This window comes from Mesoplodon bidens, assembly GCF_964165515.1.
Source record: "Mesoplodon bidens genome assembly, contig: HAP1_SCAFFOLD_231, whole genome shotgun sequence".
In the NCBI taxonomy this organism is placed as follows: domain Eukaryota; kingdom Metazoa; phylum Chordata; class Mammalia; order Artiodactyla; family Ziphiidae; genus Mesoplodon; species Mesoplodon bidens.
Window position 1 is genome coordinate 130670 of NW_027671346.1, and position 16087 is coordinate 146756.

The 16087-nt window shown below is 39.9% G+C and overlaps 1 long non-coding RNA gene across 4 annotated transcripts in view; it reads left to right on the forward strand.

Annotated features, from left to right (window-relative positions):
- Positions 1–16087, forward strand: part of LOC308611535 — a 175754-nt gene that overhangs the window by 126311 nt on the left and 33356 nt on the right. For all 4 annotated transcript variants that reach the window (XR_014014941.1, XR_014014942.1, XR_014014943.1 and 1 more), the window contains exon 3: positions 11095–11200. This is a non-coding gene — a long non-coding RNA (uncharacterized lncRNA). The remainder of the gene's footprint in view (positions 1–11094; positions 11201–16087) is intronic.

Sequence of the window (16087 nt, forward strand, 5' to 3'; positions counted from 1 at the left end):
TATACTTTACTTGGGTAAATGTAATTTCTGAGAATAATTTCTTTTCTTGATTTTTTTCCTTCGGTCTGGGGCCATGTTGGTCAGCCTTTTTTTTTTTTTTTTTTTTTTTTTTTTTGTGGTACATGGGCCTCTCACTCTTGTGGCCTCTCCCGTTGCAGAGCACAGGCTCCGGACGCACAGGCTCAGCGACCATGGCTCACGGGCCTAGCCGCTCCGCGGCATGTGGGATCTTCCCGGACCGAGGCACGAACCAGCGTCCCCTGCATCGGCAGGCAGACTGTGCCACTAGGCAAGCCCGGTCAGCCTTTTCGTAATATGAATTTTTATTTTCAAAATGGACTTTCTCACATCTCTCTCTGTACTACTGAAGATGTTGACAATCTATACAAAACCAGGAGAAAGAGGTCTTTGGGACGCTAATGCATTACACTCAGTCTCTTGGCCCAGGTGGCCCAGGTTTGGTGAGGAGGACATGGCAAAGATGCAAGGAAGTCCTGAGCCAGCAGGGATTACTGTAATTGAATTCCTGGGCAGCCCCTTGCTGCCTTCCAGCCCAGGCACACATCTTTGCCTTTTTTCTATCTTCTGGCTTCCATAAATAATCCGCAAAGTGGACAGTTGGCGGCCAGAAAATCAATTGGCCCTTATATCTTCTCTAATTAATTTCTCATTGCCAAGCATTCGCAAGGCATTTGTAGGGAATAAACTAACTCTTCTACCTGTTATGGTGCTTTTGATAGATGACAAGACATAGATAGATTCAGGGTGGAACAAACAGGTAAAGTTCTATAGCTGAGTACACTCTATCTGGACTTCCTTTTATCTTGTGTAACTGTAGAGGACGATGTTTTCCCAAATACCATATTATTAATATAAATAATAATTAATTTAAATATGTTATCTTTTTTAACTCTACTTTTTTAAAACTACATTTGTGTTGTGTGACAGAAACTGTGGGTATTATAAGTAAATAGAAAATAGGGATGACAAAATGAAAAGTAAACTCATAAAGTACATGAACATTCCTAAGGCTTTGAAACATGCCTGTGAGGAGACCAGCAGACACATATATTGGGTGCTCAAGAAATATTTAATGGATGAATGGAATTTTCCAAAACAGTTACTTGTATTTCTTCCCACCGTCAGCTTAGGAGATAACCTATTTGTTTTATACTTGCCAATGTTGTTCAATTCTTTTCCTTTTTTTAACAATTTAAGTGATATATTCTTACTACACACCTATGAGAATGGCTAAAATTAAAATATTAAAAATACCAAATGCTGGTGAGAATGTAGAGCAACAGGAACTGTCATCCATTGCTGGTGAGAATGCAAAATTGTACAGCAACACTAGAAAACGGCTTGACAGTTTCATATAAAGGTAAACAGATACTTATCATAAGACTCTGCAAGCACACTCCTAGGTATTTGCCCAAGAGGGATGAAGATTCGTGTTGATATAAAAACTCTACACAAATGCTTAGAGTAGCTCTATTCATAGTCACCCTAAACTAGAAACAGCCTAAATGTGGGCTTCAGTGGGCAAGTGAATAAACAGACTGCTGCATTCATGTGATGGAATTCTACTCAGCAGTATAAAGAACAAATTTTTGATGCACATAACAACTTGGATAATCTCAAAGGCACTATGCTGAGTGAAAGAAGCTAACCTCAAAAGACTACATAGAGCATGATTTTCTCAAGGAATCAGAACTACAGTTGACCCTTGAATAATATGGGAATTAGGAATGCCAACCCCCCACAAGTCAAAAATCAGAATATGACTTTAGAGTTAGCCTTCCTCATCCACGGTTTTGCATTGGCAGATTCAACCAACCTTGGATCGTGTAGTACTGTAGAATTTACCATTGAAACAAAAGTCCTATATAAGTGGACCTGCGCCATTCAAACCCATGTTGTTCAAGGGTCATCTGTATAGTGATGGGGAGTAGGTCAGTGGTTGCTAGGGGTTTGAGGCCAGGAGAGTGTGTGACTATAAAGTGAGAGCAATGGGGAGTTTTTTTGGGTGTAATGAAACTGCTCTATATCCTGACTGTGCTGATGGTTACATGAACCCATACATGTGCTATAATTTATAAAAGTGTACCTCAAAAATGAGCCAATTTTATGGTATCATAATTTTTTTAACAAAATTTTTAATTAATTAATTGATTTATTTTTGCTGTGTTGGGTCTTCGTTTCTGTGCGAGGGCTTTCTCTAGTTGTGGCAAGCGGTGGCTACTTTTCATCGCGGTGCGCGGGCCTCTCACTATCGCGGCCTCTCCTGTTGGGGAGCACAGGCTCCAGACGCGCAGGCTCAGTAGTTGTGGCTCACGGGCCTAGTTGCTCCGCGGCATGTGGGATCCTCCCAGACCAGGGCTCGAACCCGTGTCCCCTGCATTAGCAGGCAGATTCTCAACCACTGTGCAACCAGGGAAGCCCCGGTATGATAAGTTTTAAAACAAAGTGAAAAAAATATACATTCTTATTGAAGACTATTAAACAATAGGAAGCGTAAAAGTAAAATGGAGTCTTCACTCCTCACCTCCCTAACTCATACCAGGATGTGTATCCTTTCAGAGCTATCTATGCTCTTCTGACAGGCTGAGAGTTGCTGGGAAAGACATCAACTCAGGAGCCACATGGCCTTGATTTGTCCCAGCCCCACCACTTAATTGTAGCTTTGTGACTTTGGGCAAGTTACTTAACCTCTCTGTTTCTCATGTTTCTCTTTCTTATGTACAAAATGGTGCTTATAGCTTGTTTACATAACAAGCACTGTAAGCATTTGCCATTTTTACTATAGGAACATACGACATGCACACGTAAAATCGGTTTGTATTTGTATCGTTTTGACATCTTTCGTTCATTTGACATTACATAATTAATATCTTTCCATGTCAGTATATAAAGATCTTCCCTACTTCTGGGAATTCCAAAGGCTGCATAGTAGTAGTCTATTATATATATATGAATTAAAATATATTTAATATTACATATTATTTATAAATATATATTTAATACATTCATATTAAATTTAATATTATATATCCTATTTATAATATAATATATTTAATAATGTTCTTATTGATGAAGGTACCCTTTTTAACTTAAATTGGTTTTTTATTTTTGAAAAATTTTCTCTACCAATCGGATCCCAATGTGCTCGCAATCTTCCAGGATTTGTTCACAGTTCATAGTTCACTGCTGGTACCCTTTTCTCCCTTCTCATCCTCTTCTTCCCCTTTCTCCTTCTTTTAAAAATCTTTTCCATAAGTTCCGTGGGGTTTTCGGGAGGCATTGGACGTGATGTGTGTCTTCAGTCCGTCATCTTGAATCAGAAGCTCTTACCCTCCTAACATCCTTTCTTAAACCCATGCTATGAGTCAGGGGAAGTATTGAGGCAGAAGATTGCAGTGCTTAGGGAGAAAACTGAACTTAAGCTGGGAAATTTGAGTGTGAATTCTGCTTAGCCATCCATTAGCTGGCTGAAGGTGGGCATTCACTTCACATTCTCTGGTTCTCAGTTTCAACTGTAAAATGATATGCTTAGACTAGATGAACTCTAAAATTCTGTTACCGGGCTTCCCTGGTGGCGCAGTGGTTGAGAGTCTGCCTGCCGATGCAGGGGACGCGGGTTCGTGCCCCGGTCTGGGAAGATCCCACATGCCGCGGAGCAGCTGGGCCCGTGAGCCATGGCCGCTGAGCCTGCGCGTCCGGAGCCTGTGCTCCGCAACGGGAGAGGCCACAACACTGAGAGGCCCGCATACCGCAAAAAAATAATAATAATAATAAAATAAAATAAAATTCTGTTACCTCCACTTACAAAATGGTGACACTAAGGCTCACAGAAATGATTTGCCAGTGGTCATCCAGGAAGTGAGATGTAGACTTGAGTCTTGAACACGTGTCTTAGGATTTCAAATCACAGGTGCACCAAGCCAACCTGAGCAATGCCACCTCAAGAACTGAGAGTGAAGGGGACACATCTCTCTGAGAGCCATTTCCTACCATGTGTGGACGTGGGCACGTGTGCCCCCACACAGAGGCTGTCCCAGGAGGTCGCCTCGTGGCTCTTATACGCCTGCCCTCCAGTGGACAGAGCTGTGTTCTAGAACGTTGCCTGCTCCTCCTCTCGTGGGGCGGGGGCGGGGGTGTAGCTCGGCTTTGGCCCAGCACTGAGAAGCAGCCCTGTACAGATGGTGGTGCGGCTGCGTGCACAGTGGTCGGGCCTCCCAGCACTGGAGAGCATGGCTGAGCTGGTTCCGAACTCGCTCTGACAACATTCCTCTCCTGGCAGCCATGTAATCTCTCCTCCAGCGTTGTGCAAGCAAATGGCTTTGCAGCGGCTCCCCTCAGTCCTGGTGTAAGCAAGGTACAAGCATCAGGGCTGTGCCTTTGTATACATTTCCCTTATTTGGATCTTTCCACAAGGCCTTCCCTAGATGTCAATTTCCTCCTTCCTTTCCATGGATTTCCCTTTGGGTTGTATGAACACGGTTTTCCTTTTTAGTCAATATTAGGATGACTTTTAAAAATTTGCAGCAAAACCCCTAACTCCTCTAAACACACAAACAAACAAGCCAACAGAAAATCAAACCAGCAAACAGACGCATCCTACAAATCCATTAAAAGTGCTTCTTCAACACAATCTCATCAGCCTCTAGTTAGGGGACGGTGTGCTTGTTTCTTACACGGTTTAAGAATTGAGGGTTCGTCCGTTGCCCCACACCTTTAGCTTCTTTGGAACATGAGCTTCTGGAGTGCTGATCTGTCACTTCATTCTTTCTGGCCGCCTCCTTCCTTCTCCTTTACCTGGTTCTGTCCATTCCCTGAGTCTCATGCAATTATACCATCTGGCCGACCTTTTGGTTACTCCAGACCAGCTGTTCTCAACTCTGGCTGCACGTTAGAATCACTTGGGGGTTGAATTTGTCTTTGTTGGATTCTAGGTGTGCATATATTTAAACATACCTTAAGTGACCTGTACATAGAGGGGGTAAGAAATGGATAACATCTGTTAAATGGGATCAACTCCTTCCTTTTTCTACCTACCTAATCTAGCTTCTTTCCTCTTTTGGTGATTCTCAGAGAGAAAATAGGGGGTTCCCTTGGGCGGTTGTTGGCTTTCAAGCCTTTGATCTGACAATGCATTCATAACTCTCTGGGAGTGTGGTACCCACCCTACAGGCTTATAGTCACTCTTAGAGGTCACAGGATGAACACGAGGTACAGCATGATTTTTCGCTTGCTTTATAATTTTCTCTATATCACTCTTTCATTCATAGTTTAGAAACAGTAGATGAATTATGTAGGCTTTTTAGACTCCTCAATAAAAGGAGAAGGGGAAAGGGAGCTCTAGGTTGAAGAAATGTGCATAGAAAGAAAGTATGCCCCAGTCACTGCACATTTCAAGATATGTGATATCAGTATTTGAAATGTTTTTGAGTCTGGTTCTTTTTAAAATACTTAGGGGCATCCTGGCTGTAAAGACACAAGGCATTTTGCACAGGTTGTATGTTTAAGCTCATGGGAAGAGAGTCATAAAGCACATCTTCCATATCCACCTTCTCTTGGGTATTGAGAAAACTCTTTTCTCTTCATCTAAGCACCTGTGTTGAATTTGGTAGCTGTGGTGTTTGGACTGATTCAGCAGTAATTAGTCTCCAGGCTAATTATGAGCTCTGTTGTCATTTTGCTAGATGTAATTAAACTGCATAGCTGGAGAAAGTTGGGGAACTCTGGTTTCCAAGAAAACTCTTCCCTGTAACTTGGCAAGGAGCTCAAGAGTGTCAACATAATCAGCCAATTAAATATAAGCTGGAAGCCCGATGTCCTTCAGGATGAGTTTACATGAAGACAAGTGTATGTTCACAAGAGGCACCTGCTGTTTTACTGCTGCCTTTTTGGAAAGAGCTTGGAGTATTCTAGAGGTTTTCTCTCATTAATCCTCTTGATAGCTTTATTAAACAGGAAGCAGAGCAAACATTTTAGTCCCTTTCAAACAGATGAGATGATTAACATCGTGAAGGTCAACTGTCTTGTCAAAGAGCATAGTGACCACGGGTCAGAAGAAATTTCAGTAATGTATTTCCTTTAAAAATGTGATGATTGTCTACATAGATTTCTATAACAACCATCAAATACATGATTATACTAGCATAAAGATATGAATTGGTGAATAAATTCTTTAAGTCTTTTGGGGCCAAGGTTCTGTTCCATTTTTTAGTCTAGGGTAAGGAGATACCCTAACAAACGTGGGTGTTGCTGAATCACACTGGCCTTGGCCTTGCTCAGAAGGGCCACTTTGAAGAGATGAGGAAGAAGGTGCATCTGGTCCGTATTTCCATAAAAATCAGCTCTGGTAACCTGTTTGGCAAATAAGTTGCAGGCTTCCAATGCCTGACATAGGTAGAAAGACATATCGTACTTTGTTATTTTAAACAGGTTTTAATGCTTTATCTCTGAGCAGACTCTTTGCCTTGGTGTGCACAGAATACATGGTCAAGGAGAAAGCATTTAAAGCATGGGACAGCTACTCTCGTTGCTGTGTTTCCAAAAGCATGTGTGGGTGTGTACATGGGCTCCACCAGTGATACTCAAGAACTCAGGATGATTTGGGGAGGTACATTGACTCATATAGGTAGAGTTTTATACTGTTGGATATTTTTCATAGTTTTATTTATGGCAAGGGATTTCCATTTAAAAGAGTAAGGAATAAGAATGTCCTGTTGAAAATAAATTTATCTAAGTAAAACTGTGACCCATATAATTGTTAAATAAATAATGATATGGGTAACGTGTGGGTAGAGGCACAATTATGAAGGTGGCACTCGAATGACTAAGGTTTAGGTCACAGGGGCCTCTATCCGTTCTCTCCTACTCCTGGTAAGAGATTTACCTTCTTGATTCCTTTGCCTCTACAGTAATTCCACTTTGTTAAAGATGGGTCAGATAAGAAAACTAATGTGTTGTACCATTAAGTCACAAATATGTATTCCGTTGCTATTGCAATAATGAAAAGATAAGGAAAACCACACTTAAACTCTGCCTTGAGTCTCCGAATTAATTTTAGTGCCCAGTCATTTGACTAACAAAAGTTTGGGTCTTACAAACATATGACTTAGTGCCTATAATAACCACAGATTATGATTATTCCCTGAGAGTGTTTCTTCTTTCCCTGCTCTGCTGAAAACAAACAGCCATAGTAAAAACTCGGTTTCTTCCTAACCATGGACAAACTAAATGGCAAGAGATCCAGGCTTTGCATATTGACTTTGGCTTTGGAAAAATAAGGGAAACTCTAAAGGACAATATGCCAGTCCACATTTCCTGACACACACAACACGGATAATCTCACTTACCTTGTGCTAAGTGAAAGAAGCCAAACTCAAAATGTTACATACTTGTTGATTACATTTATATGACTTTCTGGACAAAGTCAAACTATGGGGACAGAAAACTTATTAGTGATTGTCAGGGGGCTACAGGTTGACTTCCAAGGGGCAGGGAAAAATTTTCAGGATGCTGGAACTATTCTCTATCTTCATTATGGTGGAGGTTGTAAGACTATATCCATTTGTCAAAACTCTTAGAACTGTACGCTAGAAAGGGTGAATTTTACTGGCTGTAAATTATACCTCAATAAACCTGACCGAAGAACAAATAAATGTTCTTAGTGTTCCATAAGAAGAATTACAAGTAAAATATGAAATAATAGTCAAACCAAAACGAAAAGCCACAAATACCTGCAAATCATTTCTTGAGGGTGGAGAAAATCAGTCTCAAATTTCAAATTGATTTACCTTGATAGACAGCCTCTTAATCTGTATGTCTAGAGTGAAAATATCAAGTGTATCCTTTTATACAAACTGTTTCCATTCAATCTTTTTTTTTGTTCACGACTAGATTCATTTCAGCCCTACTGCTCCTCATAGTTTGAACAATTTATCATGGCAAAGCGTGCTTTCTCTGGTCGGGTATTATATTAGTACATCGCTGTCAATGATTGCCCTGTAGCAGTTTTTTTCATATAAAACACACTCTACCTTTGGTACAATTAGGGAATGCCTAAGAGTGGAAATGATGGAGAAATTAGGAACATATAAACTTTTGGAGATAACATACTCCGAATTAGTTCGGAATGGCCAACTTTTAAAATAGTGTGATCAGGTACAGATAAGGTTTGTAGCCCCTCTTACCTTGCATGTCCCCCTGTCCCCATGCTCATGAGATTGTATGGAAAATTTTGGCTCCCCTGGGTGTCTTCAGTCTGTGAGTTCCTTAGGAGCAAGAGACATATTCATTTTTGTATCCTATTTCCTAGCACAGTGCTTGTAGGAACTAAAAATTGCTTCTGAATGAATAAGTGAAAACTTATGGCTTTCTAATGATCTTAAATGAATCATTACCATGTAAAAACGGACTTTTGCAAGGAGTTGGGCAAGTGACATGAATTCTGACATGCCAAGATGGACACATGAGGCCATATGTCTGTGATACTGTAGGTGTAGCTTTTCTTGGAGGCATGTGGCTGGACTTGAAGTCTTCTTGAAACTTGTTCTAGTTGCTGGTTGGTTAAAGTAAGAACTACTCAAAGCTTTTAATGCATTAATTAAAATTTGTTTAAAGTAGTATAATAATGAAAATTAAGTCATTTAGGAAAAAAATGCATTTTTAAAGGTTCCTCTGCCTTGCAAATATAATGAATTATCAAAGGTTACACATATTTTATAGACACTGTTTTCTTTCTTTTTCTTTTTTTTTTTTTGCAGTATGCGGGCCTCTCACTGTTGTGGCCTCTCCCGTTGCGGAGCACAGGCTCCGGACGCGCAAGCTCAGTGGCCATGGCTCACGGGCCCAGCCGCGTCGCGGCATGTGGGATCTTCCCGGACCGGGACACGAACCCGTGTCCCCTGCACCGGCAGGCGGACTCCCAACCACTGCGCCACCAGGGAAGCCCTAGACACTCTTTTTATAGGATTAATTGACTTTCTTTTGAAGCACTGGTATATTGTTGCCAATTCAGATCATTCCATAGTTCAAATAAGAGGTCCCTTTTCCTCATGGCTTTTTAGGGAAGTCTTTTAACGTAATACATGAAAATCTGATTAATATATAATCTGGTTTTCATAATTGTATCTGTTGTGATTCAAGGACTGATTTAAGATTTCTATTTCATTTTATTTTTCTTGTTTTGTGGCAATCACAGACAGTTAGCCATGTTCACCTTCTGATACCTATGACACAATTTTCATATCACAGAAGGCAGAACTCACCTTACCAAGCCCTCAGGATTGTTTACTGATTATAGACTCAGTTAATTCTTCTCAAACAGTGCAAACAGTCAAGGTCAGCTCCTTTTTGTTGATTTGTTTCCAAGAGGCCTCGTAGGATACTGCCCACCTCTGTAGCTCCATTTCACAATTGATCTTGGCTGTGTTTCCCTTCACACATTGTATTTATCATCATTTCACTTATCCCAGACTTACTAATCAATACATCAATTAACAAATATTTGCTGAGTTCTTTTTGTGGTGGCACATGATATTTATCTTGCCCAGGAGACATTGCCTTTCCTATGGTAACTACATTTAGGTTTCCCTTTGGGGCGTCTCTCCCTACATCTCTCAGTCATGTGCTTTGGAAGCAGCAGAGCTCCAGCAGTGGGCACATGACTCAGACTGGCCAATCAGTGTAGCCCATTTCTCTGGCCCCAGTGAATTGTGTGGTGATGGGCACACGACATGAAACAGTCCATTAGGAATGAATTCCATGACTTTGGACTAAAACTGTTGGGAAGAGAAGCTGTCTTTCTCCCAGGGTTACTAACCAGGTGCAGTATTTCTGGGGCTATCTTTAATCCCACTATTAGAGGATCTTTGAAGAAGGAAGCCAATATAGAGAAAACCAGACCCAAGGAATGGAGAAAGAAATTCTTATGTCCCTTTAAAAAGCCTGATCCGGGCTTCCCTGGTGGCGTAGTGGTTGAGAGTCTGCCTGCCGATGCAGGGGACATGGGTTCGTGCCCCAGTCTGGGAGGATTCCACATGCCGCGGAGCGGCTGGGCCCGTGAGCCATGGCCACTGAGCCCGTGCGTCCGGAGCCTGTGCTCCGCAACGGGAGAGGCCACAACAGTGAGAGGCCCGCGTAGCAAAAAAACAAAAAACAAAAAAGCCTGATCCAACTGTGTCTGAAGCTGATATCAGGCTACACGTGTACCTTAGAACATACACAATTTCTGTCCTTCACTAAAAAGGACTACTGATTAAAATACTCACATGTGCAAAGATTCTGAAAAATACAAATTTCTGGTTTCCAAGGGTTTACAATAGATCAGAAAGAATAAAATAGAATCATATCAAGTTAGCATTACTCTTCAAAAGTATGCTATTTTTTCTCTCTATCCCTGAAATTATTCAGGATTGTTTGCATATATTCCTTTCTTCAAAGATAGATTGCAGAGAAGAGAGCCTGGTCTTCTATTCACCTCCTTTTTCTTAATATCTAGCAAAGTGCTTGTACATGGAAAATAGTCGATAAATTTTTATTGAATTTACCTGAAAAGACAACTAATGGTACTCAGGGATTTATGGTAAATGCCAAATGAGTAGTTTAGATCATGACATCCTATTTTATGTTAAATCACATTTTTTGTCCTCTGGGCCAGGTCTTCATTCAGATTGCTACCACTAGATAATTTGTGTTTTGTTTTGCTTTCTTGAGCAAAGCCATGGCTCAATACTAGACAGAGGCAGCTTTGTGGGGATAGAAGAAGGGGAATTGAGAAAGCCTCCAGGGATTTATGTTTTACAAGGAATATGCTCCATTATCAAAATAATGTTAAATTATCTTGTTCACTTAACTTTAAATTGATAAACCATAAAATTTTAATGAGGAAAAGAGAGAGGAAGATTCACTCCCAATAATCAAAAGTATATGCAATAACAACATCTTGATCATAATCATTGTTTTTGACCTTTCCTAGCTCAAATAACTCAGCCACTTTTACATAGTTGCAGTGTAGAACCATTTTGTCACTAGTTAATTAGAACCAAATGCTCTGACAAGGTCTGATTCTTTCTTTATTCTCAGAGGTGTGAATCTTTTTTCTTCCTGGACCAAACTAAAGTGAACTTCGTTCCTGTCTGATATTTATCCAGCTTCAAAAGTGGAAGCACCTGAAGCTACTTTGTTCAAGGTAAGTGAACTAGATATCTGCAGTTAATATTTGTTTCTTTTAAATTTTAATCGATACAGGCATGTGTGGTCTTATATGAGGATGCATATAAAACAATGCTCAAAACAATGCTTTTATTACAGTAGCTAAGATTCACAGAAGGAACTGAAAATGCATGAGTGATATTCAACACCTCTATCTTTTTCTCTTGGGTTATGTCATTCTATAGGATGAAATAATGATGGTTAAAGTTTAATTCGTTTCTATGTTTTTTTTAACAACTTTATTGGAGTATAATTGCTTCACAGTGGTGTGCTAGTTTCTGCTCTATAACAAAGTGAATCAGCTATACGTACACATATATCCCCATATCTCCTCCCTCTTGCGTCTCCCTCCCACCCTCCCTTCCCCACCCCTCTAGGTGGTCACAAAGCACTGAGCTGATCTCCCTGTGCTATGCGGCTGCTTCCCACTAGCTCTCTATTTGACATTTGATAGTGTATATATGTCCATGCCACACTCTCACTTCACCCAGCTTACCCTTCTCCCTCCCTGTGTCCTCAAGTCCATTCTCTACGTCTGTGTCTTTATTCCTGTCCTGCTCCTAGGTTCTTCAGAACCTTTTTTTTTTTTTTTAGATTCCATATATATGTGTTAGCATATGGTATTTGTTTTTCTCTTTCTGACTGACTTCACCCTGTATGACAGACTCTAGGTCCATCCACCTCACTACAAATAACTCAATTTCGTTTCTTTTTATGGCTGAGTAATATTCCATTGTATATATGTGCCACATCTTCTTTATCCACTCATCTGTCGATGGACACTTAGGTCACTTCCATGTCCTGGCTATTGTAAATAGAGCTGCAATGAACATTGTGGTACATGACTCTTTTTGAATTATGGTTTTCTCAGGGTATATGCCCAGTAGTGGGATTGCTGGGCCATATGGTAGTTCTATTTTTCGTTTTTTAAGGAATCTCCATACTGTTCTCCATAGTGGCTGTATCAATTTACATTCCCACCAACAGTGCAAGAAGATTCCCTTTTCTCCACACCCTCTCCAGCATTTCTTGTTTCTAGATTGTTTGATGATGGCCCCTCTGACTGGTGTGAGGTGATACGTCATTGTAGTTTTGATTTGCATTTCTCTAATGATTAGTGATGTTGAGCATCCTTTCATGTGTTTGTTGGCAATCTGTATATCTTCTTTGGAGAAATGTCTATTTAGGTCTTCTCATTTTTGGATGGGGTTGTTTTTTTGATATTGAGCTGCATGAGCTGCTTGTAAACTTTGGAGATTAATCCTTTGTCAGTTGCTTCAAATATTTGCAAATATTTTCTCCCATTCTGAGGGTTGTCTTTTCATCTTGTTTATGGTTTCCTTTGCTGTGCAAAAGCTTTTAAGTTTCATTAGGTCTCATTTGTTTATTTTTGTTTTTATTTCCATTTGTCTAGGAGGTGGGTCAGAAAGGTTCTTGCTGTGATTTATGTCATAGAGTGTTCTGCCTAGGTTTTCCTCCCTTTCTATGGTTTTATTAGATAACTAACATCATAGGTTTTTCATGAGACGGACCCCTGAAATAAGTTTGAATTTCAGCACCGCCATTTGTCAGAGCTGTTAATTGTAGACAAGTCACTTACCTTTGCCAGCCTGTTTTCTCATCTGTTCCTCATGGAGTTGCTGTGAGGACCAAGTATTCTAATGTACGTGAGGTCAAAGGACAATGGTAGTAGTAGCAAGAGCTACAGATTAGCTGGAGTAGTAATTCTGTACAAGCTTTCCCTATATCCTCCCTAGGAAACTTGATGTAAAGGCAATTCCATTTTTCCCCAATGTTGAATGGGCCATATGGCTGGCTAGGCCCCCTCTTTCTTCACATTCCGCCTGTGTCCCTCAGGGATGTGTATGCGGTTGAACTGGTATCCTTCCAGGATGGAGGAAAACTGTTCTTCAGTTCAGGGTACACCTCTAGGAAACATGAGAATGACAAATAATAAAAAAGAACCAGCCCCAAATGCTGTCAAATTGTGAGTACAAAAGTAATGTTGGTTTTCATGTCGCTGAATTTTTTGTTAAAGGAATTAAATTCTAACAAAACTAGCTTTGGTCAAAGAAGTTGACCCAATTTCATACAAGAAATAAGGATGTTACTGGGGATTGAACAGTTTATTGCTAGAATAATAAAGACGACAAGAGGAAGAATTATGGTCTCTTTTGTTCTCTCTTGAATCCCAGCTAGTAAAGTTGTGCCTGGACTATAAGAGGTGCTCAGTATATAATTATTGAATAAATGAGTGAATGCTGCTAAAAAAAAATAACAGGTGGACTTGGGCTGATTTTTAAGCATGATAAGTGTGCCATGTAAAATAAACTAGATAGAAGCAACATAGTTAAGCCAGGAAGCTGAAATTCCTCTTCTCTGAAGATCTCTAAGAGCAGGTTCAACTCCCATTTCTCCAAGATCCTGTCAGTTTACCTTTTGAAAAGAGGATAGGCCAGATATATTCTGAGGTTGAAAGGCTCTAGAACTCTCATGGGAAGTTCCATATATGTGTGAAAGGTCTTTCGTCATCTTGGAACTTGGAGAGCTTTGCCAGGCACCACAAATATTTATCCACAGTTAGTCTTTTACCCCCAATCATGCCTTAAGACAGATTTTCCTGCTACAGATCCATTTTGCTTCTGACACTCTTTTGTTGCAAGCCACCAGTTACCTGTGTGTGCAGGTGATAATGACCCCAGTGATATTTATTCATAGTTCACTTTTCCTTCACAGAAAGCAGGAAACAGTTCCTCATTAGTATCTGGGCCATATGTAAATAGCTGAATGACATTGTTGCTTTCTGTCCGCAAAGGAGAGAAATTTTGCTCAGGGTTTTACAGATAATACTGATTTTTTGGTGTCCCAGATCATGTTCAGGATATCATCATACACTGTGGTTCTACTTTCCTTTTGAAAATAATGTAGTAGATCAAAGTACTTATTTCTTTTATGTGAATAATGCTTTATACATTTAAACTCCTAATATGAAACAAGAATATTTATTAAAAGATTTCATGGAAATTTGGGGTAGAAAACAGTGCTCCTTTTATAAGCAATTGGAAATCAAATGGTAATTATTTTGAGAAAGAACTTTCTTATTACCATGGTGGGCTACTGACAATTGTTTAGGATAAGCTAACTAATTTAATAATAAGTGACTATATTTGTTGCCCAAATCTCTGAAAATGGACAGGTTTCATGTTAAATGGTCTAATGTATATGAAGCCAAAGCACAATTTTTGTTGTTTTTCTGGTTTGATTACTTAATAGATACAGTACCAGAAACAAACCACAGCCTAGAAACCCCCATCATAGCTAGAATACGTCTCAGGAAGACATAATTGGAAGATAAGTTTGAACCAATGAAACCCACAGAGCAGAAAGATACCATTACTGATTTAAAGATCATATATCTTATACACTTTAAGATAAAGTTGATGAATCTGAAGGACCCAGATCAGTAAAACCAATTTAGTCACATTGCATATGTAAAGAAAAGACAATGGGTCTAGTGAAACTAAGATGACTAACATAGCAAAAGACTTCAGTGCTCTCTAGTTTGCTTTGAAGGTATAATTTATGAAGATGCTTTAAGGTCATATGTAACACAAATGACAGTATTTCTAGAGATATATTTGTGCTCTGTAGGATTCATGAGTAATAATGCCTGGAGCACTCTGACAAAGGTAGTTGCATGAATTAATGGAGCAATCTGGGCATCAGTCCAATAAAAATGTTGGCTGAATGCTTCCTTGGGGGGAAAAGATGCTGAGAACAGGAGAGTTATAAGCAATTGATGCTGGTTAAATAGAACATCTTCCTTACTCTTTTCAGCTTGCTTCTGAACTAAGTCAGCTGTGTGTCTTTGAGAGAGGAAGAAGAAGACTTTAAGGGGCAAGTTTACTTTAAAGCAAAGAGTCAATTTTCAAGTAACGTACTTCTTTTTGGGTAGACTGACCTGAGTATGAAAACCCAGGCTTACTAGCAAGCCCTTAGTTATAAAGTCTCTGCATTTAATGCTGATATCTCAGATTTATGCTGCACACTTCCTATAAGATCAAAGTACAATATGTAATTCTCAATTTCAATGCAACTACATATTTGAATAAATTTATTTTGTGTTGGGAACAGTGGGAAGAAATGGAATCAGTTAACCAGGTCTAATAGGAAGAGTTCCCTTCTCTCTTGGCTTGAGGTCTTCCATGGGGACATAAAGAAATAAAAACTCTAGGCTCATAAGAACTTCTGTGTCCCACTTGCCAATCAAAAATAGAAGGCAACTGGTTGTCTTTAAGTGATTGGTAGTGGGCATGGAAGAAAAGAGCATGCTGTGGAATAGCTGGGCTGGGTGGAGTGTCACATGCTTTTTAGAATTGGTCTGAAGGTCACTCTCTCCATTTATAGCCATGGAATGGATGGAGACCAAATTCAGTGTCAGAATGTTTGAAATCCATCCTTATTCTATAACTTTCTAGCCATGTTACTCAGGGCAGGTGGCTTAACTTCTCTGAGGAGAAGTTTAACTTTTTAAATTTACACAATTGGAAAAATAAAACTCTCCTCTGTGTCTTACAATCATTTCCTGAGACGCTATTGAAATAATGTATGCAGATGTGTTTTGCTGGTTGAGGAGAACTATGCCATTGTGAAGTGTGGACATTATTATTCTCTCTAATGGAAAGCTCCCTGAGGGTTTATACCGTTCATAAACCTCTTCCAGCTGCCTACTTTATTCCCCAAGCCCTCCTCCTTTGGCTCTTCTTGTTGTTCTAATTACATCCAGGAGGACAACTCCATTAGGAATTAATGAGCTTGAGTACCTTCATTTGCCATCTGCTCCCCTCCCCCTTTTAACAAATGA